Source organism: Podarcis pityusensis (genome assembly GCF_964106645.2).
Source record: "Podarcis pityusensis genome assembly, chromosome: 5".
Classification (NCBI taxonomy): domain Eukaryota; kingdom Metazoa; phylum Chordata; class Lepidosauria; order Squamata; family Lacertidae; genus Podarcis; species Podarcis pityusensis.
This window is the reverse complement of record NC_138032.1, coordinates 41,084,471-41,110,271: the sequence shown is the minus strand read 5'-3', so window position 1 is coordinate 41,110,271 and position 25,801 is coordinate 41,084,471. Positions and strand designations below refer to the sequence as shown.

Sequence of the window (25,801 nt, the reverse complement as noted above, 5' to 3'; positions counted from 1 at the left end):
CATATCACCCCTTAACCTCCTCTTCTCCAGGCTAAACATGCCCAGCTCCCTTAGCCGTTCCTCATAAGGCATCGTTTCCAGGCCTTTGACCATTTTGGTTGCCCTCCTCTGGACACGTTCCAGTTTGTCAGTGTCCTTCTTGAACTGTGGTGCCCAGAACTAGACACAGTACTCCAGGTGAGGTCTGACCAGAGCAGAATACAGTGGCACTATTACTTCCCTTGATCTAGATGCTATACTCCTATTGATGCAGCCCAGAATTGCATTGGCTTTTTTAGCTGCCGTGTCACACTGTTGGCTCATGTCAAGTTTGTGGTCAACCAAGACTCCTAGATCCTTTTCACATGTACTGCTCTCAAGCCAGGTGTCACCCATCTTGTATTTGTGCCTCTCATTTTTTTTGCCCAAGTGCAATACTTTACATTTCTCCCTGTTAAAATTCATCTTGTTTGTTTTGGCCCAGTTCTCTAATCTGTCAAGGTCGTTTTGAAGTGTGATCCTGTCCTCTGGGGTGTTAGCCACCCCTCCCAGTTTGGTGTCATCTGCAAATTTGATCAGGATGCCCTTGAGTCCATCATCCAAGTCGTTGATAAAGATGTTGAATAAGACCGGGCCCAAGACAGAACCCTGTGGCACCCCACTAGTCACACATCTAGATTAGATGTTAGATTAGATTTCTGACCCTTTTAAGGCATGGCCTCTTCCAGTATGTGGCTAGAACATCAGATGCTGTCTTACAGCAAGTCAGAACATTGCCTCATCTAGCTCACTTTGGTCTAAACCAGCCTTTGTCAACCTGTGGGTCCCCAGATGTTGTTGAACTACAACTCCCATCACCCCCAGCTAGCAAGGCCAGAGCTCAGGGATGATGGAAGTTGTAGTCCAACAACATCTGGGGACCCACAGGTTGAGAACCGCTGGTAGCAACTCTGCAGCGTTTCAGGCAGGGTTCTCTCTCAGTCCTACCTGGAGAGGCCAAGGACTAGACATGGCAAAACAGTGTTGTTGCCTAGGGCCCTTGGATGCTACCTTTGGATTCCTGACCAACCAACCACCTGCTGCTGCATTATCACTTGAGAGATCAGTGGGGAGATATAGAGATGTGTATTGTTACTGGGGGTGGGTCTTCACTGTGTGTCTCCAGCCCTAGGAACTGTGGGTTTCTGTGCTTGGACCTAAGAGGGTAAACATCTTCACCAGCTTTATGAGGAAACCTGCCACCAACATGAAAGCAGTGGTGGAAACTTGAGCTATACAGAATGTAAAGGCAAGGACTAGCTAGGAAAGAATGTATTATCTTCTAATGTGAAATGGTGCACTGTTACAAGATACAAACGCCCATTAGCCACAAGTATGCATAAAGACCAAAATATTAACATAGCTATTAAATATTGCATTTCTTTATTTGTTTTAGTTCTAGATTGCCCTACATTGCACAGGAGCCCAGGGTAGTGTATAAAATCTGAAAACACAATCAAATAACTGCAAAACATTATAACACCTATAAATGACATCTCTAAAACAACCTTACTTAACACATAACATAATGTACTAAGCAGCTGGGTCTTTGGGCATTTATATCTAAAAGTGCAGATGAAAAAATATGTCTATAGCTGATATCTAAAGATTGATAATCCAGGGGACAAATATATTTTTGCTGAGACAGAATTTCACAATCAGGGTGCCACCACTGAGAAGGCCCTGTCCTAGGTGACCTCCCTTGGTGATCTAAGACATGTGTCGCACTCAGGGAGGTGCTCCTTTAAGAACTCGGGTACCAAACTGTTTAGGAATTTGTACAACCTGAACTGAGCCTGGTAGTTCACAGGGTGCCAATGCAATGCTTCTTTTAAGGATGACTGTCATATGAGTTACCTTGTTGCCCTGTTTAATTGCTGAGTAGCTGCATTCTGCACCAACTGCAGCTTCTAGACCATCTTCAAGAATAGCCCCTCATAAAACACAATGTAATAGTCCAATCAAGAGGTTATCAGAGGATGGATTAGTGATATCAGGCTGTCCTGGCCCAGGAATGGCTGCAGCTGATAAACCAGCTGTCCCTTGACTTGTTTCAGAGGGAATTCCCTAGGCTAGGTCCAATGTTTGAGAAGGCCCTCTCCTCCCCTTCATGGGTTGCAATACAATGTGTTGAAGGCTGTGTACACACTATACCTTTAAAGCACATTCCTTCCCTCAAAGAATTATGGGTACTGTAGTTTACCTCCTACAGAGTTGCAATTCCCAGCAACTGTAATAAACCACAGTGCTTTGGATATTTTAAAAAGATGTAGTGTGTGCACAGCCTCAGCAGGCAACAGGACAACCAGGAGAGCTGCCTTTTGCTGCGTGCAATTGTTATTGTACTCCAATTAATCCAAAATTTATGAAGAGCTTCTCTACTTAACATGTTTGTTTTCTTCTTCTGAGTCTACTGAGCCCTGGTAAATATTGCTTGGACAGGATCATACAGCTCTGAAGTAACGGCATGCACCAGATGTTCATCCTCCTGGGTAATTGAAATCATTGCTGAAATCACATATTACAACAGCTGTAATCTCAACTAAACAATAATACTCTGTTGATGTAGTTGATGCTTGGACCTGTGCAAGCTTTGCCTCATAGTGCAAGAAACCTTTGAAGACTGAAAGGGTTCTCCAAGATGTTCTTAATGTTTGAACTTGGTTTGTTTGTAACAACCTATTCTGATGCATCAGTGCTTAACTCTGCCAGTTGCAAAAGCAAACATCCAATAAACTGACCTAGGTTCTGCTCTTCCAGTGGGATTGGGTGTGTGTAAAATATTCAGGCGATGTGTATTTAATGCATCTGCTGTTAAACAAAGAAAATAAGAAGAGCCTGTTGGATTAGGCCAATGGCCCATCTAGTCCAGCATCCTGTTCTCACAGTGACCAACCAAATGCCTGTGGGAAACCTGCAAACAGGACTTGAGCACAAGAGCACTTTCCCTTCCTGTGGTTTCCAACAACTGGTATTTAGAAGTATTGCTGCCTCTCAATGTGAAGGCAGCACATAACCATAACACCAGGAAAATTAACTATGAACCCCTAAGTTTAGGATCCTCTCCAAACCCGTGCCGAAGTTTTGCGGTTTTGGGGGAGTGTTTAGCAGTGCCCCACAAGCTGAGCAATTGATATCTCAAACATGGGGGCCATATTTAATATTAACTATGAACCCCAATTTTAGGGTCCCCTCCAAACTGGTGCCAAATTGTTGTAGTTGTTTTGCAGCAAAAACCCGGCATTTTGTAGCGCCACACAAACTGTGCATTGAAACTGCAAAACTTTGGCACAGGTTTGGAGAGGATCCCAAATTCTGGGGTCTGTAGTTAATAGGGCCCATCATGCCTAAAAGCCACTGAGAGCCTTATCCTCAATGACCCTGTCAAATTCTCTTTTAAAGCTACCCAAGATGGTGAACGTGACTGCCTCCTGTGGGACCAAGTTCCATACTTTAACTATGTGATGTGTGAACAAGGACTTGCTTTTATCAGCCTCAAATCTCCCAAAAGTTCTAGTGTTATACTGCCCAAGAATGGATTTGTTATCTGACATAGAGTTCTGCATCCTGGCAAAATTATATGGGGCTGGATCAGCTTATTTCTGTTTTTTTTTGGGGGGGGGGGTCAGTTTTGTATTTGAGACCTTACAGTATTTGCTCAATCATAGGTCTGTTTTGTCCTCATCTTTTTTTCTTTTTTTTTGGCAGAAGATTCACATTAAACTGTATGCATTTCACACACATTTTATGCAATCCAACTCCCTAAAACACACATTGGTGTATACTTTTGAGTTTCCCTAAAAATATCCATTTTTTACACTTTTTAAATGTGAAATATGCATTTTTGTGTGTTTTCATTTAAATCAAAACAGCATTGCAAAATTTGAGGAACTGATAGCTGCATTCTAATTTGCATCTAAGCGTGGAACCGGTGAATTAGGTCAATTTGTTTTAAAATATCCCCTCCATCCTTACAAGATTAGAAGTTGCTTTTTAAAATCAGATTTCTAGCCTCCAGAGTTGTTAACAGCACAGGAGCACTGCCAGAATAAAATGGCAAGCGTAACAATGACTAAACAGAGGATCACTAGATTATGCTCTGGTTGACCTCTCAAAGAAATGGAGCCCAAAATAGCACTAATTGTAATCTGTGCTATCTAGCTATCCAGTCGAGCGCAGAAGGAACCAACACCTGCCATCCTATGAATTGCTGCTTAGCAGTTTAATCTAATTAAATGCCATATGAATATTAATCTTCTCCTTTTATGGAGTTACATTATGCCACTGTGTAGCCGAGTGTTGCATATGGCCCACCAGGCCGTGGGAATTGGGAGGGTTTGATGTCCTGACAACATTAATGGCTGATGTGAGGCTTTTATATAAATAGTTTCCTTTGTAAATTAGTTAAATCTGTTTTGCAGCTGAAGTTGTAGATTTGATGCAGAGTAGGGAGGCTGTTTATGGGTTATTTATACTTTGCAGCATATTGGGACATCTTCTTGAGACTTTCTCTCTCTCTCTCTCTGCTTAATTGTTAAGGTGAAATTGAAGGGTGTGGAGCCTTAGAGAAAACTGGTTTCACCTGGGTGTGTCTCATGGGGTAGGACCTCAAGCATAAATTATTTGAAAGAATCAGCTTGGAGTAGCCCTTGAAAGACGCATGTTACTTACTGAAATGTGTTTGGAGTGGTTCCGAGAGAAATGGAGGTGCAAAAATCCTTCCGTGAAGCACTGTCATTTCTTTAACAAGCTTTTTGGATTCAGAGGTTGAAACCTTCAGAGCTCACTACCTTCAGGGACCCATTCATTAACATTCAGGGGCATGCTCAGAGAGTGCCCTGAGGGGGCTGAGCCCAGGCCATTTTGAGTCAGGCTCGCATTTTCTGCTCCTCTCTCTCCCTTCTTGAAAAACTTCTTTTTTTCTTGCTTGGCTTAGGAGGGCAGCTAGACACACTTCAAAGTGCCATGCTGGCAAGACCCCAACCACCCAGCATCTTAATTTGCTCAGAGGCGTTTATGCATCTAAATTAGCATGGGAGCATTTGTGTTATGGGCCAGCACCCAGAGTCCTTCAAGCAACTCTTTGTTAATATAATTTCTAAGTGCAAAACCAAAATCAAATACAGCAGTAATATTGCAATAAACATCTCCCCTCCCTAGCTGCCAGGTTGAGACCCTGAGGGGGTTCCTGTACTTATAAGAGTTTCACAGAAGGGAGGTTTTTAAAAAAAACTTTTTGCAACTTTTCCCATCATGCTGCAGCATTGATGAGAGAAGCTGCACCACATGAAATTCTCACTTTATTGCAATTGCTAAGGGTACAGGAGCCCTCCCAGAGTCTGACCTGATTACACTGAACAGTGTTTCTATTGTTCTCCCACTAACACCGCTTTACTTAGCTAATTCCAGCTAATAATCTGCAGGCACCTTTACTAGGCTGATACCAAGGCTTGACCTCTTATTTGTCAGTTATATAAACATTGTGTCAGTTAGAAAATGAATCAAAATTCAAAGCCTGCTATTATCAGGACATACATTAATATGAAACTAACTTAGTTACTGGCATCTTGATCAGTCTACCTCTAACTGTAGCCTCTTGTCTTTTGTTCCTGATAGAAGTTCTATGCCTTTAAGAAATGCATGGCAGTAGAAAATCAAAAGCATCAGTTCTCCCCATCACTGCACTGATGAGCTAGGAAAATTCCACACCTGTAGAAATTCTACCTGTCATGCAGCTCTTTAAAGCACAGTCAGAGGCAATGTGACATATCAATACTTCTTATTTCTGTTTCGTTAAATGTACAGGCTTTATCCACACTAATGTAATATTTGGCTGTGATCAATTTATTCTGGAAAGAATGGAGGTGCCCTGAGAGAATCCTGATAGTCTGTCCTTTTAGAACCACAGCCATGCCTTCTGATCCTTAATTCAATTAGCTGGAAGTAAATCCTATTCACTCCTAATACAGTTGCTGCTGGGTAAGTAGGTTTGAGGATCACAGCTTCACCTAGCGGGTGATCAGATGTAAAAGATGACTGAGCTCCTTTCCGCAGGCTCAGTTTGCCCATACAGAGATTAAAAAGTGGGACCTTTGCCCAAATTCTCTCTTCAACACAAAAGGTGGCCAAACAACCCCAGAAGGACCATGACGTGTCCCCCCACCAGAGATACTGCCCTTTCCCACACATTCTGTAGATAGACCCCATTTAGTATGCGCAGCCTCCTAAAGTTATGATCGTCTAGCTACCGTTCCAGGCACAGGAAAATCAATAAGAGGAAAAGAAAAAGAAAAAAGCAATCCTACCACCTTTAGGGTCGTAGCCTTAGTTCCACTGAGCTCAAAAAGAAAGCTGTGCAGAGAAAACTGAAACACTATAAACAGTGGGGTTAAAATGACAAACAAGACATGCAAAAAATAGTTCGTGACACAATTCAAATTAATGCTGAAATTTAACTGAATTGTCACATATTGTACTTTATGCATGTCTTTGCCATTTTAACTTGTTTACAGATTCCCCCTTTGCATCCATAAACAGTACCCCTGCCAATGGAGAACAACATTATCATGCATCTGATGAAGTAGACTTTGGTCCACAAAACGTATGCCATAATAAATGTGACAAGACTCAACACTGGGTTGTTTTTTTGTTTTTGTTTTGCAACGGAATTACAACCGTCAGCTACTTCTCAACACAGTACACTGTGTTCATTTATTCTTTTGAAGCTTGTCTGTACTTGCTTCTTACGCTGGTGTGTTAGTAAACTGACCATAAATTGCCTTGAAAAAAAATCCTTAAATGATTGACAGAATACTGAATTCCACAATGGAGGGGAAGAGCTGTAGCTTAGTGGAAGTGGAGCTGCTTTGCATGCAATAAGTTCAATCCCCAGCATCTCCAGACAGGGCTGGGAAAGACTCCCTGCTGAAACCTTGGAGAGCTTCTGCCAGTCAGTGTAGACAATTTTGAACTAGCTGGACCATTGAATTTGATTCAAAGAATCATAGAGGTGGGACCCCAAGGGTCATCTGATTTAACCCCCTGCAATGCAGGAATCTCAACTAAAAGATCCTTGACAGATGGCCATCCAACCTCTGCTTAAAAACCTCCAAGGAAGGAGAGTCCACAGCCTCCCGGGGTAGTCCATTCCACTGTTGAACAGCTCTTACTGTCAGAAAGCTCTTCCTGATTCACTCTAAGGGAACTTCCTATGTTCATTCTTGCGGTGCTTACAGAATAGCTGCACCTCATATGCATTGAGCAGTGTTTATTTTCTGGATAGGTAGTTATGGGCTGGTGGGGGAGAGGATAGAAGAGAAGGCACATTTTGTATGTAGGGAAGAATCAACATGGGTTGGGTCACCAATTGCTGCATAATTGTGCATAGCCATTCAAAATATACCTCGTGGTGTCCAGGGGCAAGCTGCAAATTGAACACCATCCTAAACCTACTAATCCTTTGAACTCAAAGGGAGCACAGCAGAAAGTAGCAACACACACCTGTGGTCAAGAATCAAGGGTTCAAATACACTGGCAGTCCAAACAGTAGCCTACATAACCTTTCGGTAGGGCTAAACAAAGAACAGGGTGCTGCTGTGAGCTGTTTCCTAGGTCTCTGGGAAAGAACAAAACAGTGTGCTTGTGTGTGAGTTTGCAAGGTGGGGAGGTGTCCTCCACAGGCTAAACTGTGGAGTTTAGCCTGTGGTTTCTATCCTAGTTTAGTTTAGTTTCTATCCTAAACTAGGATAGAAAGAGAAGAAGCATCATAACTAGTATCTAGGACCCCACCTTCTTAGAGTTGCAACCTCATCAGATGTTGTGATTGAGTGGTGAAATATCAGGCAGAAACTGCTGACAGCAACCTGCCTGCCAATGCAGTTGTTAAGCACCTAATATAAAGTAACTGGAAATCAATACACTATAATCACATAATTATACAATGCTGAATGGTATCTGTTTCAGATCCTTTTTGCAATTAAAACCTATTTCTGTGCATTGCAATAAAGAACAATCCACAGAAAACATTTGGGAAGTACAATCCTTGTTAATCCTTGTGTGATGGCCTGGGATTCCGATTCGGAGGATGAAACAGAGGAATCCCAGCCTGCACAGGAGTCCCCGCCTCCAGGGCCGGCTGAACTGGGGCAAGGCCTAGATGCTGAAGAGCCTGCACCTGTGGCAGTGCATCAGGAGCTGGCCCCAGGTGAAGCCCTTCTGGCCCCAGAGAGGCTTGACGACTCAGTGGCCACAGGTGAGCCTCCTCCAGGGCCCAGTAACCCTTCGGCCTCTCCTGATCTGCAGAGGCTTAGAGCAGAGAGGCGAAGGGAACTGGTTGCCCCCAGGAGGAGTGCTCGCCTTAAGGCCAGAGGAGGCGGGGCTCCTGGGGGCCGGGATCGCCCCTGGCCTTAGAAGAGGATAAAAGCCCAGTCAGCCCGGCCCCAGGTTGCGGGAGCAACGTCGTTGTTGGCTTCGGACCTTCCTGTGTTCCTGATCCCTGCTCGGCCTCCTGTTCCTGACTATCCGGTACTCCTGTTCCCTGCTCGGCTTCCTGTTCCTGACTATCCGGTACTCCTGTTCCCTGCTCGGCCTCCTGTTCCCGACCATCCGGTGTTCCTGTTCCCTGCACAGCCTCCTGTTCCAGCGTTCCTGTTCCCCGCCCGGCTCTCTGCCTCGGACCTTGCCCCTCTTCGTGTGGACTCTGCTACACCCAAGGTACCTTACCCCCGGGACCAGCACAGTTTGCTCCCGCCACACCCGCACTTCCCCTTCGTAGGGGTGCGTTCGGGAAGAGCCAGAGGCCATGGCTGAACAGGCGGCTGCACTGGTGGCTTTGGCCCAGGAGAACCAGGCCTTGACTCACACCGTGCAGCAGCTCAGCGACGCGGTTGTGGCACTTCAGCAACGCTTGGAAGCCCTACCGGCTCCTGGGGCCGACGCCCCGGCTCCTGGCAAGTACCCAGTGGCTTTGCCTGAGAAATTTGATGGAGCCCCGGCCAGCTTTCCCATGTTCCTGGCCCAGGCCAAGCTGTATATTCAGGGGCGAGCCCGGAACTTTCCTGACGACCGCACCAAGGTGCACTTTTTGATTAGTTTGTTAAAGGACCAGGCGGCCAAGTGGGCGTTGCCGCTACTCAGGCAAGACTCCCCCTTGCTGGCAGACTATACGGGGTTTTGCAATCGTTTGGAGGCCGCGTTCGGCAACCCCCAGAAAGAGAGTCAAGCCAACCGGGCGATTCGGCGTTTGAAACAGGGCAAGTCCACGGTGGCCACATATACCACGGAGTTTCGGCTGTTGGCACAGGACTTGACCTGGAATGACTCGGCACTGCGGGACCAGTATCTCGAAGGGCTTTCGGACGAGGTACTGGACCAGTTGGCCACAATGGAACGCCCCACCACGCTGGACACTCTCATTCAACGGAGTTTACAAATAGACGACCGGTTGGAGGATCGTCGTCAGGCCCGGGGTCGCCGACACTTCCAGTTCACGGCACCAGCTTTTTCCGGCAGCCCCACGGTCACAACTGATTTAACGGAGGAGCCTATGCAGCTCGGGGCAGTGCGGCCACGCCTTTCCCCCGCAGAGAAGGCGCGGCGTCGGGAGGGAAATCTCTGTCTTTACTGTGGCGGAAGTGGACACTTCGCTCTGTCCTGCCCTGAGGAACGCCAGCTGCAGGGAAACCGCCAACCCCAGTAGCTGATGGCCCTAGCTACCGGGGGTCCCAAACCGTACAGAATGGGCCCGCACCAATGGACTTGCAACATCTTATGGTTTCGGTACGTTTATACCCTCCAGGTGGGCCCTGGATCCTCACCCATGCTTTGGTAGATTCAGGGGCAACCCGCTCCTATATGGACGCTGCTTTTGCCGCCCATCATCAGGTGCCACTTCGGAACAAGCCAGTACCGGTCCAGGTGGAAGCGATTGACGGACGACTTCTGCGTTCAGGTGCCGTTACTCAGGAGACCCAGCCCCTGGTCCTGTGTCTCCAGCAGCACCGGGAGTTGCGAACTTTGGACATTGCCTCTATGCCCCGCTTCCCCCTGGTGCTCGGGATGGACTGGCCGGAAGCCCACAACGTTCAGATTGACTGGGTCAAACGGACCGTGCACTTCCCAGACCCATGTTCCCATGCTCAATCCGGAACGCTGGCGGCCGCGCCCTCAGAGGAGGCAGCACCCACGCTCCCAGCCGTGTACCAGGACTACCAGGACGTGTTCGAGGAACGGGGGGCAGACCAGCTGCCGCCGCATCGGCCTTTTGACTGCGGCATAGACCTCCAACCCGGAGCGCCTTTACCAGTGAGTCGCTTATATTCCCTAACAGAGCCAGAGCGCGAGGCTTTGCAGGACTTCTTGCGCAAGAACCTGGAGCGTGGGTTCATTAGGCCTTCCACCTCGCCTACCGCGGCACCAGTGCTTTTCGTTAAGAAGAAATGTGGGGAACTCCGCCCTTGCCATGATTACCGAGCCCTGAACAAAATTACCGTCCCAGACCGATACCCCTTGCCCCTTATCTCGGAGCTGCTGGAGCGGGTGCAAGGGGCACAGGTGTTCACCAAGCTGGACCTCCGGGGGGCCTACAACTTGATTCGGATCCGAGCCGGGGATGAGTGGAAGACAGCGTTTGGGACCCGGTACGGGCAGTTCGAATATTTGGTTATGCCTTTCGGTTTGTGCAACGCGCCTGCTGTGTTCCAACGCTACATCAACCACGTGTTTCAGGACTTGTTAGACAAGTACGTGGTGGTGTATTTGGATGACATACTGATTTACTCCCGTGACCCGGCTTGCCATGAGGGACATGTCCGGACCGTGCTGCAGCGCTTGCGTGAGCACCGTTTGTACGCAAAGCTCAGCAAGTGCGAGTTCCATCAGCGGACTGTGGACTTCCTTGGTCACCGGCTCTCTCCAGATGGGGTGCAAATGGACCCGGGGAAGGTGACAGCGGTTCAAGAATGGGCGGCACCCCGGAACCGCAAGGACCTGCAGCGTTTCCTGGGGTTCGCCAATTACTACCGGACCTTCATCGCTGATTATGCTCATCGCACCACCCCGTTGACCCGGCTACTGCGCCCAAAGACGCCGTTTTCCTGGGACAAGGAGGCAGAGGAGGCGTTTCAGGGGTTGAAGGCCTGTTTCCAGAGGGCACCAATCTTACAACATCCTGACCCCTCTCGACCCTTTGTGGTGGAGACCGACGCTTCCAGTACGGCTCTCGGTGCCGTCTTGTCTCAACAGATTGGTCCTGAAGCGCCACTCTTACCCTGTGCCTTCTATTCTCGCCAGCTCCTACCAGCGGAGCGTAACTATACTGTGTGGGAGCGGGAACTACTGGCCATCAAGGTAGCCTTTGAGGTCTGGCGCCACCATCTTGAGGGGGCACGACATCCGGTGGAGGTGAGAACCGACCACCGGAACCTGGAGTACCTCCAGACCACCCGCAAGCTGAACCAAAGACAGATCCGGTGGGCGTTGTTCTTTTCCCGGTTCCAGTTCCGGATCCGCTACATCCCTAGCTCTCAGAATCAGAAGGCGGATGCCCTGTCCCGGAAACCTGAAGACAACACAGACACGGTACAGCAAGCAGAACCCACCACGATCCTACCTCCGGCTGCATTCCTGGCCACCCAGGAGGCGCAGCCACTGCAGGTTCGGGTGCGGGAACAGCAGCGGGTCGACGCTTGGGCCCAGGAACGACTCCGGGAGCTGGCTGAAGGGTCCAGCCCACAGTATCCGGGGCTGGTCCTGCATCAGGGCCTCCTGCTGCACCACGGTCGTCTGTACATCCCGCCAGGGCCACTGCGGCTGGAGGTTCTCCGGATGGCCCATGATGCCCCAGCAGCAGGGCACTTTGGACGGTATCGGACCACCCATCTGGTCAGTCGTGAGTTTTGGTGGCCCCGCCTGAAGGCTGACGTGGCTCGCTACGTTGCTGGTTGTGATGTCTGCCGGCGCGCCAAGGGACCTACCGGGCGACCCCCCGGCCTACTTCAGCCATTGCCAGTTCCACCGCGCCCTTGGCACACAGTTTCGTTGGACTTTGTAGTGGACTTACCCTCGTCTCGTGGCTGTACCTGCCTTCTGGTTTTCTCCGACCATTTCACCAAGATGGTGCACTGCGCTCCCTGTCCATCTGTACCCACAGCCAAGGAAACTGCTCAGCTGTACCTTCAGCATGTCTTCCGCCTGCATGGACTACCTGAGCGCGTGGTGTCCAACCGGGGCGTTCAGTTCACATCCCGGTTCTGGCGAGCATTACACCAGACCCTCGGGACAGAGGTCTGCCTCTCGTCAGCCTACCACCCACAGACCGATGGCCAGACGGAACGGGCGAACGCGGTGCTGGAGCAGTACCTCCGGTGTTACTGCAGCTACCAGCAGGATGACTGGGTCGACCACCTGGCATTGGCGGAGTTCGCCTATAACAACGCGGTGAATGCGTCCACCCAGCAGACCCCGTTCCAGGCCAGTTATGGTTATCATCCACGGCTGTTTCCAGAGGTGCTGCCGGCATCCGCGGTCCCGGCGGTGACGGAGTGGCTTCAAGAGCTCCAGTCCCAGCAACAGCTTTTGGTGGAGCAACTGCACCAGGCCAAGGAAGTGTACAAAGCCCAGGCCGACCGCCACCGCCAGGTGGGGCCGGAACTTCGCGTCGGTGACCTGGTTTGGCTCTCCACTCGCCACCTCCACCCCTCTCGACCTTCGCGGAAGTTGGACGCCCGCTTCACCGGCCCGTTCCCTATCGTAGACCAAATCTCTCCTGTGGCATTCCGTCTCCGGTTACCCGCAACCCTGAAGGTTCACCCGGTCTTCCACAGGTCCCTTTTGAGTCCGGTGGCCCCACCCGACGAGTTCCACCCGAACCGTCCCCGACCGCAGCCAGTGTTGGTTCGGGGAGAGCCTGAGTACGAGGTGGAACGCATCCTGGACTCCCGATACCGCAGGGGAAAGCTGCAGTATCTCATTGACTGGAAGGGGTACGGACCGGAGGACCGTTCCTGGGAACCAGCGGCCAATGTCCACGCACCTGCCTGCCTCCGAGAGTTCCACGCGACGTACCCCGGCAAGCCGGGTCCGGACCCTCGGTTGAGGGGGGGGCCTGGGAGGGGGGATGGTGTGATGGCCTGGGATTCCGATTCGGAGGATGAAACAGAGGAATCCCAGCCTGCACAGGAGTCCCCGCCTCCAGGGCCGGCTGAACTGGGGCAAGGCCTAGATGCTGAAGAGCCTGCACCTGTGGCAGTGCATCAGGAGCTGGCCCCAGGTGAAGCCCTTCTGGCCCCAGAGAGGCTTGACGACTCAGTGGCCACAGGTGAGCCTCCTCCAGGGCCCAGTAACCCTTCGGCCTCTCCTGATCTGCAGAGGCTTAGAGCAGAGAGGCGAAGGGAACTGGTTGCCCCCAGGAGGAGTGCTCGCCTTAAGGCCAGAGGAGGCGGGGCTCCTGGGGGCCGGGATCGCCCCTGGCCTTAGAAGAGGATAAAAGCCCAGTCAGCCCGGCCCCAGGTTGCGGGAGCAACGTCGTTGTTGGCTTCGGACCTTCCTGTGTTCCTGATCCCTGCTCGGCCTCCTGTTCCTGACTATCCGGTACTCCTGTTCCCTGCTCGGCTTCCTGTTCCTGACTATCCGGTACTCCTGTTCCCTGCTCGGCCTCCTGTTCCCGACCATCCGGTGTTCCTGTTCCCTGCACAGCCTCCTGTTCCAGCGTTCCTGTTCCCCGCCCGGCTCTCTGCCTCGGACCTTGCCCCTCTTCGTGTGGACTCTGCTACACCCAAGGTACCTTACCCCCGGGACCAGCACACCTTGTTACATGGACACGGGTGGCGCTGGGGGTTAAACCACAGAGCCTAGGGCTTGCCAATCAGAAGGTCGGCGGTTCGAATCCCTGTGACGGAGTGAGCTCCCGTTGCTCAGTCCCTGCTCCTGACAACCTAGCAGTTTGAAAGCACGCCAAAGTGCAAGTAGATAAATAGGTACCGCTCCAGCGGGAAGGTAAACGTCATTTCCGTGTGCTGCTCTGGTTCACCAGAAGTGGCTTAGTCATGCTGGCCTAATGACCCGGAAGCTGTATGCCGGCTCCCTCGGCCAATAAAGTGAGATGAGCGTCGCAACCCCAGAGTCGTCCGCAACTGGACTTAATGGTCAGGAGTCCCTTTACCTTTACCTAATCCTTGTTACATGGTAGACAGTGACAGGAGCTACGGGAAACGCAGGTGGGTGGAGCCGGTTTTCATTTAACTGGTATGAGAGTAAACATGTTTTGCACATCCTAGTAAACCCAAGTGGCATGCCGTGCACAAATTCGGTTGCATTTGGTTAATTTGTTTTAATGAATTTTGCAAGTAACTGCAAAACAGGGCAAATCTTTGCTATTTAACCTGTCTGGGAGTATCTTGTAGAAATATGCAATTTAGGTGTGGCTTGAAAACATCAAAGTTTTGCTTTTATGGGGTGTTTCAGAAATGTTCATGGTTTTTGATTTCCAGATCCCTCCCCCCCTGCCTCTATACGACATCATAAATGACCCACTTATTTCATAATCACCCCTCCCTCCCCAAAACTGCATGTTCTGTGCCTTCCTTAAGGGGGAAGAATGCAGTGAAAGAATATAGTCAGCATTTTGAAAACTTGTTTGGACAAATTCCAAGTCTGGCAATAGGTTGCTACGCAAATAATGGCATTTCAGTACTAAAAAATAACCCTTATCTATGTTTGTCTAACTTACAAAAGTGTAAGAATGCAAAAATATACAAAGCAATGATTATAGAATAATGGTGATCTAATACTGAAAAAATCTGAACAAGAAAAAGAAAAGCCAACACAAACATACCATAGAAAAATGGTATGGTTGCAACTTGTCTTCAAAATTATTATTCCAAGAATGTATAAGCAAATACACTTTCATCTCATTAGACTTATCAGTCTGTTATTGAAAAAAATAAGTTAACTTGGTGGGGGCATTTAAGGGTACTTAAGTTAGCAGCTATAAATATTTGTGAAGCTGACAGAAATTTAATAATTCTAAACTAAATCTACTGTTTCCCTGTTGCTTTTAAATAAACTCGATACAATCTTTTGGGGGTTAGAAAGAATGTTATATCCCATTACTTTCTGAATGCTTATCAATACTTCCTGCCAAAACCTTTGTGTATTAGGGCACAGTTAGAAAATCTGCTTGAAATCAGAATTGGATGAGTTAGATTAATTCTTTATTGTTTTCTTTTCCGGTTCTCTTTTTCTGTAATTTGTAAACTCTTAATAAATATCTTTAAAAAAAAAAAGATTAATATTATTACGAGTTTGGGGTGGAGGGAAGTAGGCTATATGCAAGAGCCCCTCCTAACCCCGGGATCTAGTAAGTGTTAAAATATAAGTCAGGCTAGCTTCCTGTGTGGAGGTGATAGACTTGGTGATGGGCCATGAAGGGAAACAAAGGAAAGTGGATTTGTGTGAGCCCCTTCCTCAACTGGAGAGAGTCTAAGCAATGTTTGATTTCTGTTTGTATCCAAGGCTTCAGAAACAAGACACTTTTGGGGTGTTAATGCTGTGAACCCCTCTATCGCAGGCTGAGGTTGTATATATGTGTAAATAAACCATATATCATAAAGATAATAATAATAATAATAATAATAATAATAATAAATTTTATTTATATCCCGCCCTCCCCAGCTGAAGCCGGGCTCAGGGCGGCTAACAACAATAAAACAGTACAACAGTAAGATACCACCGTCTCCACCCATGGTCCATCATTCCAAATGAAACGCAAATCCTGTCTAAGCGCCTGGAACCCTTGGAATCTCTCAGCACTCGGAGACTGGGGTGATGTGCAGAATATCATCAACAGAGTCCTACACTTCTGTTCTGCCTTATCTGTCTGTGGAGCTTGGTCTAAAATCCATATAACCCTGGCATTGACACTACAGTTGATCAAATGACAGTAAAGTAGTACAGCCTTGGTACTTATTTGCCCGCTAGTTTTGGAGGTTACAGATGGAAGGCTGCTCTCAGTTAAATCAGGTTTTGTAATTCCCACATGTGCCTGATGGTGTCACACTAACCTGTGCTTTAATGCTCTAATGTTAATATTAACTAAGTAGCAGGATTTTTATTGTTGAATAAGCAAATTCCAATTATTACATGATGCATTAACCATGTTCCTATATTTTTTTCTTTAAACCCTCATGGGAAGTGACTGAGAAGTGTTTTTAGGCTGCAATACTTTATATATCCTAGGAGTAGGTCCCATTGAACTCAATGAGCATTACTTCTCAATAGATATTCACAGGATCACATTGACAGCATCTGCAAAACCCCCTCAAATTTCCTACCTTCATTAATGTTACCTATATTAAGTACTTATATAATACAACAATTATATTTCCTAGATTAATATTACCATATTAATTACCTACCTATATTAAGTTATTGTAAAAAAAAATCTAACCTATCATTCCAGCAAAGGACAACCAAAGCAGTTTGCACATTCTATCTACCATAGAATTCCTTAAAATCAAATCACAAAAATTAAGTAAAAATCACAAAAAAATAATAACTCAAAAGCAACCAGAATATGTGATTGCCTTGTGGCTGTACTTGACTTGGTAGGTTGCAAGTTACAGCTTGACAACCCCTATGATTTTGCAGTTTGGGGTAGAAAGAAAAAAAAACACACCTGGGAGGTTTGCTAATCCTGTGGTGGACTCTCATATCTCATTGGTGGGCAGAGTTCAGTTCGGTGGTTCACAGGTTGTGTAGGCCTATGTATGTCTAACCACCTTGAGTACTTTTAAATGCCCTTTCTAGTTATGCCCTGAGAAGTTTACCTAGCTGATTTCTTCATCTGAGAAGTTTCTCTATTTCTTAATTGTTTGAGGCTGGTTTGATAGCAGTCAAAAACAATGCTTGAAATCTTCTTCCTAAAATCTTCTGTATGCAATGGAATGGAATGACCTTGCTCCATCACATTTCACAGGACCAGTGTGGAGGTGTTTGGCACCTGAAGTCCCTGCGATCCAAGAGATGGCTGACAAAGGTGTGGCTTAATCTGTGCAAAGCATTTGACAGCCAAAGCAGCTGGCAATTCTTCACCTGCTCCAGTTTCCTTTGTGGTGGGCCCTGGAAGTTCTTTTCTGAGCCCGGTTCAGGAGAACTTAGCCAACACCCTTCTCTGGAATGCTCTGGTCAGGGAGGGCCTGATCTCTTCAGCACCAGTTACAGTGCTTCTTATTTGCCCAGTCCTTTTAACATGTTACTCGTTTAATCTGGTTTCCCTTTTATTTACCTTTTAATATTGTTCCTGCTCTGCCTCTTGCTGTTTTATTGCATCTTTATAGATGGTGTTTTTTTAACCTCAGTGTAAACTGCTGTGGGAGGAACTGTCCAAAAAGCAGCATATGCAGCAATCAAACTCTGCTCCTTGCAGACTCCCCATTTCTGGAGCTAAATGCGTTCAGTCTGCTACCTGGCTTTCTTTGCTTTCTAAAAATAAGTCACAAACAAGGGAACTGACTCAACGGAAGCAGAGTGATTGATGCAAGCAAGAGAAGGTAGATAGGAATCTTAATACCTACAGACAGTACTTTGGCCTACTATTTCCAGTTCTTGAGGTGTGGTAAGGCATGGAAGACTGACTTCTTTCTTCACCAGATCTGATAATCACCCTACATCCTTTAATTTGCAGGCCAGCAATTGGGACATGACAGGTATTGCTGAAAGAGGTTGAGTGCTTTGATGCTCTGCATTAATTGTGCTATGTAAAAGGTTAGCCTGGATAATTTCAGTACTCCCTTTGGCCACATGGGTAAGACACAGAGAGGCCAAAGAACAGGAGCAAAAGGAGGAGGAAGACAACTGAAGGCCCCTCCAGACTGGGTGTATTCTGCAACATGTCACTGATGCAATAACAGGGAATTTGATTGTCCACACATCATTTCGCTTTGTTACTTGTCCTGTGATATTCCTCCGTGTTATCGCATTATTGCCCTCTGGAGGGATAACTGCACTATCAAGTGACAAAAGTGGTTCAAAAAATAAACAAGACAATAAAGAGCTACAGGGTTTTTAGCAGGAAGTTACGGAATGCGCACTGATTGGATATGAAGCAGTATGCCCACCCCAAAACATTTGCAGGTGCAAACAGCACAGTGGTACCTCAGGTTAAGTACTTAATTCATTCCAGAGGTCCGTACTTAACCTGAAACTGTTCTTAACCTGAAGCACCACTTTAGCTAATGGGGCCTCCTGCTGCTGTTGCGCCGCTGGAGCATGATTTCTGTTCTCATCCTGAAGCAAAGTTCTTAACCTGAAGCACTATTTCTGGGTTAGCGGAGTCTGTAACCTGAAGTGTATGTAACCTGAAGCGTATGTAACCCGAGGTATTGAAAACATTACCACATATAGCCTCCCTGACCTTTACGAGCACAGATAATCATGAATGCATAATAAAAAGGATGTATGGATAATGCTCATTTAGGGTTGTTGTTTTGCGTGTGTTCTCAACCAGTCATTCATGTGAAAGTGCAAAGTAGGGTAGGGAGACAAATGTTTGGAGGGTGAATAGAGTAGCATATGAGAAACAGCAATATGACTTGGAGAACTCTGATAATGTTTGAATTACAAAGAATCAGAAGAGGGATAGCGCCCTAACCATTTTGAGCTGTTCCTCTTACTGATTGCCTTTAGAAGGCTATGTGAGAGGGCATGATTTGGCTAAAACTGGGGGGAGTTGGACTGAGGCCATGGGGATCCACATTTGGCCCCCACAGTGAACCATTTTCTTCTTCATGTGCCCTTTCCATGAAAGGTCCAGAAGGTGGCAACATGAAAACGGGCCTTTTCTGTGGTGGCTCCCCGTTTGTGGAATGCTTTCCACAGGGAGGCTTGCCTGGCACCTTCACAACATGTCTTTAGGCTGATAAAACAATCTATGGCATTTTAAATGTGTTTTGGGGGGGTGTATTTCTTTTTTGTTGTTGTTCTTACTATGATGATATATATTTTGTATTTTTATTTTGTCTTTTTGTGCTGTAAACCACGCTGTGATCTTCTAATGAAAGGCAGCATATAAATTCAATAAATATTATGAATAATACCTTCCAGATCCATAGTTTTCTTTCTTTCCTTCTTTCTTTCTGTTAAAAAAAAGAGTATGTTTCTAGCATTTATGGAACCTAATATAGGAGGCAAAATGTATAGGCATTATTCTTCACAATCTTTTGCAAGAAACCAGCCTGTTCCACCTTTCAGTGTTTTACTTTGTACTCCTCCCTGGAAAAATTCCTGCAGACACCCATGGGTAGTGTAAGTGGATTTCATGACAGGGTCCTCTACCTCTCCACCCATAATTATCAGGCGACATAGGCTGTCCAAACCCAGACAGATTTTAATCTGCATCTAAAAATGTGAGAGATCGCTATATTTTATTTGGGAACATAAGGTTAGTTGTAGTGTTAGCAGTTACGGTAATAATATATCACAGGGTTTCAGATGTACTTTTACCAGGCGTACAAAAGTACATCCAAAGTACATATTGTCAGCCCCATTCTGTAATATTTACTCTTAAACTGTATTTAATAGGGCATATTCCAAGTGAATGTGCAGGGGGTTGTAGCCTGAGAGGTGCACTTGAAAAGTTAACTTACGTTACGTCAGGAGTGGGGAATCTGTGGCCATCCAGTTGTTGCTGAACTACAATTCCCATCACCCCTGGCCATTAGTCATGCTGGCTGTGATCAATGAGAGCTGGCTTTCTGGAGGAATTAAACTCTCTGTGTGATGAAGACAGCTCATGTGAACCAGGCCACCTCCATAGGTAAACTGAAGGACTACATTTTTGTAACCTTGAAGCTGCCATTCCTTCCCAGCTTATTTTTCAGAAAAGGTCCATTGGGGAGAGAAGGAGCAGAGGAAGGAGGAAAAGAATAGGAAAAAGAGTGGGGGGACATTATGAGCCCTGCTGGACCAGACACTAGTCTGTCTAATCCAGCTTCCTGATTTCCACAGTGCATTGGCCAATCACATGCCCCTGGGAAGTATAACCAGGGCGGGAAGGAAACGGGCTTCTTCCATTGTCGCAGTCCTAGTTTCAATGTTTGGCATCACCAGGTAGAGTTGAGATTCCTTTAGTAGAAGACATACCATAGGAATACTGCATTTTACTGCTCCAGAAGGCTTATTTCAATTTATGGCAACGGCCATACTCAAATATCTCAGGACCAAAAGTGGGCACATGATATCTGCAGCCTTCAAATTGTTTGAGGCAAAGTCTATATTGTGCAAAGGCAAAGTTTGAGGATGCTATATTGTGCTGAACTGCCCTCCCCAACTGTGCAACACTGGAACTGGTACAATCTAAATTTCTAAGATCAGTCCTACAAGTGCCCAAAAATGTTTCCAGTGCAATCCTACACCTAGAAACTGGACTTGTAAGAACTGAGACTAGAGTGTGGATTGCCACACTTAATTACTGGCTGAGTCTATCCTTCTTCCTGCATGGCCTTGTTCCCCTAATTATAAAGGACGACTTATGAATTACTTGGAAATGATCAGTGCTAAACAAAACAACAACCCAAGGTTTTACCCCGCGAATTTTACTTGACATGGGAAATGAAAAAGTAAAAACAAAAAACCCATTAAACAGCGTATGGAACATATAGAATGCCAAGCAGATCTAGCCAGATCCCAATTCATTTATTTTTTAATCAGTGAAAGCAAAAGATACCTTAATTCCCAAACGCCATATATAACAAACCTAGAAATACCAAAACAGCGAAGGCTATCCAGCTATTCAGCTATCCAGGAAGGCCATTTTAGGAAGGTACCATATGAGGAGAGGAAATGCCCCTGTGGCTCAGGGCAACTAGAAACTACTGAACATGTCTTCTTCCACTGCCTATATTATACAGGCATACAAGTCAGGTCCATCCTGCCAATACTACACAAATTCCCTGGATGGACAGAGCAACTCTATACCTCCTTGCTACTTCAAGATGCAAACCCAGACATAATATATTCAGCAGTCAGATTTTGCGCTGCCATGATGGACATTCGCCAAATAATGGTTTGGGTCACACGCCAGACCTAAACTGAAGGCTCATATGCAAGACCTGTGCCCTCTCTTGCACCCTCCCTTCTACAGTTACTTTTGCAACTGCTTGCGCTAACCCTCTAGCTGATTTTAAGTCTCTCTTAAATGCATCTCCCCTTCTTTGAGTCACACATTTTACCCATTTTATCTGTTTTATTTCCTAAATTACTGTGTGTTTCTATTTTAACATATGCAGGTCTGTGGCTGTAATAAAGATGATGATGATGCAAATTTAAACAACTTTCTCTTTGTTGTTGTTGTTTTTTAATATAGAAGGCTTCATGAATTTGCCTGTCATCCTTGCGCAGGGGCCATGCTAATCTTCTCTGTATCGTTCCATTTTTATTTGTTGTATATGTGCTGCCAAAGTGAGAACCTTTGTCGTTGTTGTTGTATCTCAACTTTTGTATTTTCTTATTGCACTTTTCCTTTGTTTTGTGAACAATGACAAGCAAATAAGAGAACAGAATGAAACACACACAATTCAGCATGCTATCTGCAGAATTTGTGCTTTCAGAGAATAATGCATGCAATCGTTGGAGAAACCAGGGCTGTTGCAAGTAGGAATACGATATTACTCTGAAAAATGTCCTAGAAAAACTTCAAAAACTCATGCAAACAAGTAGCCAGGAGTAATGTCAATCTAAGACAGATTCAGTGGCCTATCTAGGGCATATCCCAGCCCCCGAGAGACACATTACCAAAATCTGATTTAGTAAACATTGTTTGTGAAGCTCCAGAAATGGGCAGCAAAGATAAGCTTCCATCGTTCTTTGGACTTGGTTGCAAACCTTGCAAAGCCCCTTTTGGCCAACAAAACAGTATGAGAAACAGTTGCTAGATTTATCATTTTTGCTGCAGAGGCCGGCACAGATATTTTGTTAATATAATTGCATCATGCTGAGGGTTTTTAGGAAATCCCTAATCTCCTTACAGAGCTAGAGATGGAACTCTGGGAATTGTATTTCTGCAAGAACAGGGCTCTCCTAACAATTCTCTGTACCCTTAACAAGCTACAGTTCCCAGGATGCTTTGGATAAAGCCATGACTGTTAAAGTAGTACAGTACTATAGTGCTTTAAATGTATGGTATGGAAGCGGTCTTAGTCTAATGAAATGTTAACTTCAGTAAGATTTTGCTGGCCAGAGAGGGACAAAAATATTGAGTGGATAAAGGGTCTTGGTGCCATGGGTTTTTTCCCCTTTAGCTTTCTTTCTAGATGAAGGAGAGTATGTGGATAGGCTGTTGAGACTGAATTAGGTGTGCATAATATGTATGGAAAAGAATGTGGTGTGGCTGGCTTGCTGTGGATATGCCTTTGGCCAGCCCTCTGTGTGCATGGGGTCCCTGGAAGGTTAGTTATGAAGGAATGCAGCCCTTGGGTTGAAAAACACATCTCCACCCTTGAACTATCATATACCACAAATGACAAATCATAGGCGCCATGTTGTCAGTTATCTAGTCCATGGGAGAAGTTAACCTGTGACATAATAGAGCCATTTGATTACCTATAAAGCTTTATATGGCCCAGGACCTCAATACCTTAAGGACTGCCTCTCTCAATCCAAACCAAGCCAGATCCTGCAATTGTCATCCAGCGCCCTTCTCCACATTCTCCTGCCCCAAGGCGTTGACAAGACGAGAATGAGCCTTTTCTGTGGTGGCTCCCTATCTGTGGAATGCTCTCCCCAGAGAGTCTCGTCTAATGCCAGGTGAAAACATTCCTCTTTACCCAGGCCTTTGACCATTAAACAAGCTATGGCCTTTTAAATGTGGGGGGACTGTTATTATGATTCCCCCCCCCCCCCGTGATTGTTTAATTGTCTTTTGTTACTATACAATATAAATTAGGTTTTTAATGTTGTACACTGCTGTGGGATCTTCGGATAAAGGGCAGTATATAAATTGAATAATAAAAATAAACTAATAATAATCAGTTAACTGGACAAATAGTTGCCCTAGTATGATATGTTGTCATTCAGAAGTGGTCTAAAAATTACCACAGAGATGTTAATTTAATTCATGCCTTTAGTTTTTGCTGGAAACAGTTCCTAAACACCTTGTGGTATATATTGGGATTTACCGGTAATTAATCTGTATGGAAATGCAGAAATACCTACACAATAATGGAATTTCACGCAAAACTATTTGCTTACACCATCTAAGATCCAATGTTTCAGCTGAGAAAAATATCAGATTGGGAAAAAAGAGAGCCTTCATTTTGTTAGACAGGAAACGGTGACATTTGGTGACTCCTTATGAGCATTGTCCTGGAGCTAAAGTAACCTCATGATCCAGACAAGTATAACAAGTGTAACCGTTTCATGTGGGTGCAGGATATCAAAGCAGTGTCAGTAGCATACATGGAACAAAATGAATTTAAGCACAGAAAGAAGTAATAAAAAGGATATAGTTATACCAGTCAATTATATACATTTTGCTGTAATGAGGTAGGAATATCTGAAGACTAGCCTTGAACTGCTGAATATGTGGAATGGTGGGGTTTGGGATCATGGTGGCTTCTGACCTTCATGTATTTAAACAAAATATAGGTTGAGGGCCATAGCTCAGTGGTAGAGCATCTGCTTTGCATGCAGAAGTTCTCAGGTGACTCCTGCCTGTAAATGAGAATACACCATAGCTTCCTACATGCCTAAAATTGGAACAGAGCTTATTCCTACACAACCCCATACTCCCATTCTAGGAGGTAAATTGTGTCTACTACAAAACCATTTTTAAGTACGTACTGTATTGTGATCTGTTTGAGAAGTTAGATACAGTTCTGCTGTAGATGTAATGCCTTCCACAGCATATTTGAGAAACTTGCTTGCTTTTGGACCACAAATTGTGACTTACAAGCATGCAATTTGTGAGCACTGTGACTGTAGTAAGAAGAATAAGTACAGCATTAGGAATGGTCATGGCTGTCACCTTTACTACAGTATGAAGCAATAAGACTTAATGGTTTTCCAGCTCCCACAAGGCCATGTGAGTCATTTAGGTCTACTTTGCTAAGATTACATGTTTTTCTAAGACAATTTTGGTTGTTCCATCCTACTCTAACACACCTTAACAAGTAGAATTGTAGACTATAATTATTATTTTCTATATTTATTTTTCAGGGATTTATTAAGGAGTGTATGTTTGTGTAAAATGGTGAATACATCTATGCTCTAAATTTAAAATGGTTTATATAATCATCAACGTACCCTGGCAAGGGAACTATAGCTCTGTGGGGGAGGGATAGACAGCTTAGTTTGTGCAAACTACAATTTCCAGGATTATCTGGGAGAAGCTGCAAAAGTTAAACTGCTGTAAAACTGATAATTTTATGGAAATGCCACTACTGGGTCTATTAGCTTGGTCCAGGCATTAGATTCTGGCCTTTTGGTGGTTCCCTGAACTAAATTCTGTGCTTCTGAATCCTGGAACTTGGATCTATTGTCATAACTTTTTCTGAAGCACAGTTTGAACTAGTGCATATTTACTGATTTGCAGATGCTCTGTCAGTGAGCCATGTCCCTTCCTTTGCATAATGACAGTCATTGCTGAAAATCAGCACAGATTGATTCAGAGAACCACAAAAGTTACATGGTAAGAAGTTTGAAAGAATCGGGAGTTTTAAACTGTTATACTTTTAAGAGAGGCTGCTCATAGCTCAACAAAAGGATGTCAAGAGTCTTGCAACTGTGGGGAGTTTGTAATGCAGACTCCACCTGCTGTAAATGTCTGGCCCATTAGGTTTGCAATCCTATACGCACTTACCTGGGAGTATGTCTCAATGGGATTCACTTCTGAGTAGACACATATGGGATTACGATCTAAGAAGCGTGGCAGGTTACATATTGCTGGAAAAGAGGAAAAGCTTCATCAAAAAAGAGAATAAAAGAGAAGAACAAATTGCATCAGATTTGAAATAGAAATACAATATATTTCACCATAATGGAGAAGACTAAACAGGTGACTTGCACGGCTGCTCAGGTGATTCTTTATCTTTATCTTTCTTTATCTTATCAGACTTGACCCCAATAATCCTTCAAATAGAGAACTCTGTTAGGCGGAGGGCTGCCCTCTGTAATGGAGGATGCAAAGCCCTCTTAGGCCTAGGAGTTGGGTCACAGCCTGCTTTGAGTCTGCCTGGATTCAAAATGCTTCTGTCATTTTCCTGCCAGCCGCCTCTTCTCTTTGCAAGCCAAAAAAAGCCAAACTTTGGGATAGGGTAACAGACTCCTTTTTACACAGGTGAGGGCAGCTACCCTTGGCAGGAAATGACACTCTGAGCAACACCATTTTCTACCGAAGGATCGTGGGACGTAGTTTTCTGTCTTCAGGTCACTTGGTCCCTCAGCAGGAAGTGATGTTCCACACAGTATTTACAGTTAAGGAGAGGCCAAGCGAGGAAAGGAGCCCTCAGCTGTCAACTAGTCCCTTCCCCGAGTCAGTTTTTTTGACTTGAAGAAGGTGGGGTGACTGGTAAGGAAGGAGGGAGTAAAATAAAATAAAGTATCAGCTGGGCATGTTCAGGTGTTCATATTTAATGTTTCAGGCAGGGTCGGATTTAGGTTTCATGAGGCCCTAAGCTACTGAAGGTAATGGGACCCTCTATATGTCTAGCTGTCCTTTGTCAACAACAAATTGTCTCTGTTTTTTGGGTTGAATATATGCTATATGGTAATTTATGGACCTAATGGGTATCTA

The 25,801-nt window shown here is 45.7% G+C and overlaps 3 protein-coding genes across 13 annotated transcripts in view; 2 read left to right on the top strand and 1 right to left on the bottom strand.

The window, feature by feature from the left end:
* GPR148 (G protein-coupled receptor 148) overlaps nt 1-25,571 on the bottom strand; it is a 110,777-nt gene extending 85,206 nt beyond the window's left edge. For all 10 annotated transcript variants that reach the window (XR_013987181.1, XR_013987182.1, XR_013987183.1 and 7 more), the window contains exons 1-2: nt 25,042-25,571; nt 24,869-24,951 (exon numbers count right to left, since the gene is read on the bottom strand). The gene's annotated coding sequence lies outside the window, so the exon portion shown is untranslated. The remainder of the gene's footprint in view (nt 1-24,868; nt 24,952-25,041) is intronic.
* The window catches only part of KLHL6 (kelch like family member 6), a 252,558-nt gene that overhangs the window by 90,817 nt on the left and 135,940 nt on the right, over nt 1-25,801 (top strand). The window lies entirely within an intron of this gene.
* Nucleotides 1-25,801, top strand: part of ARHGEF4 (Rho guanine nucleotide exchange factor 4) — a 155,743-nt gene that overhangs the window by 24,120 nt on the left and 105,822 nt on the right. The window lies entirely within an intron of this gene.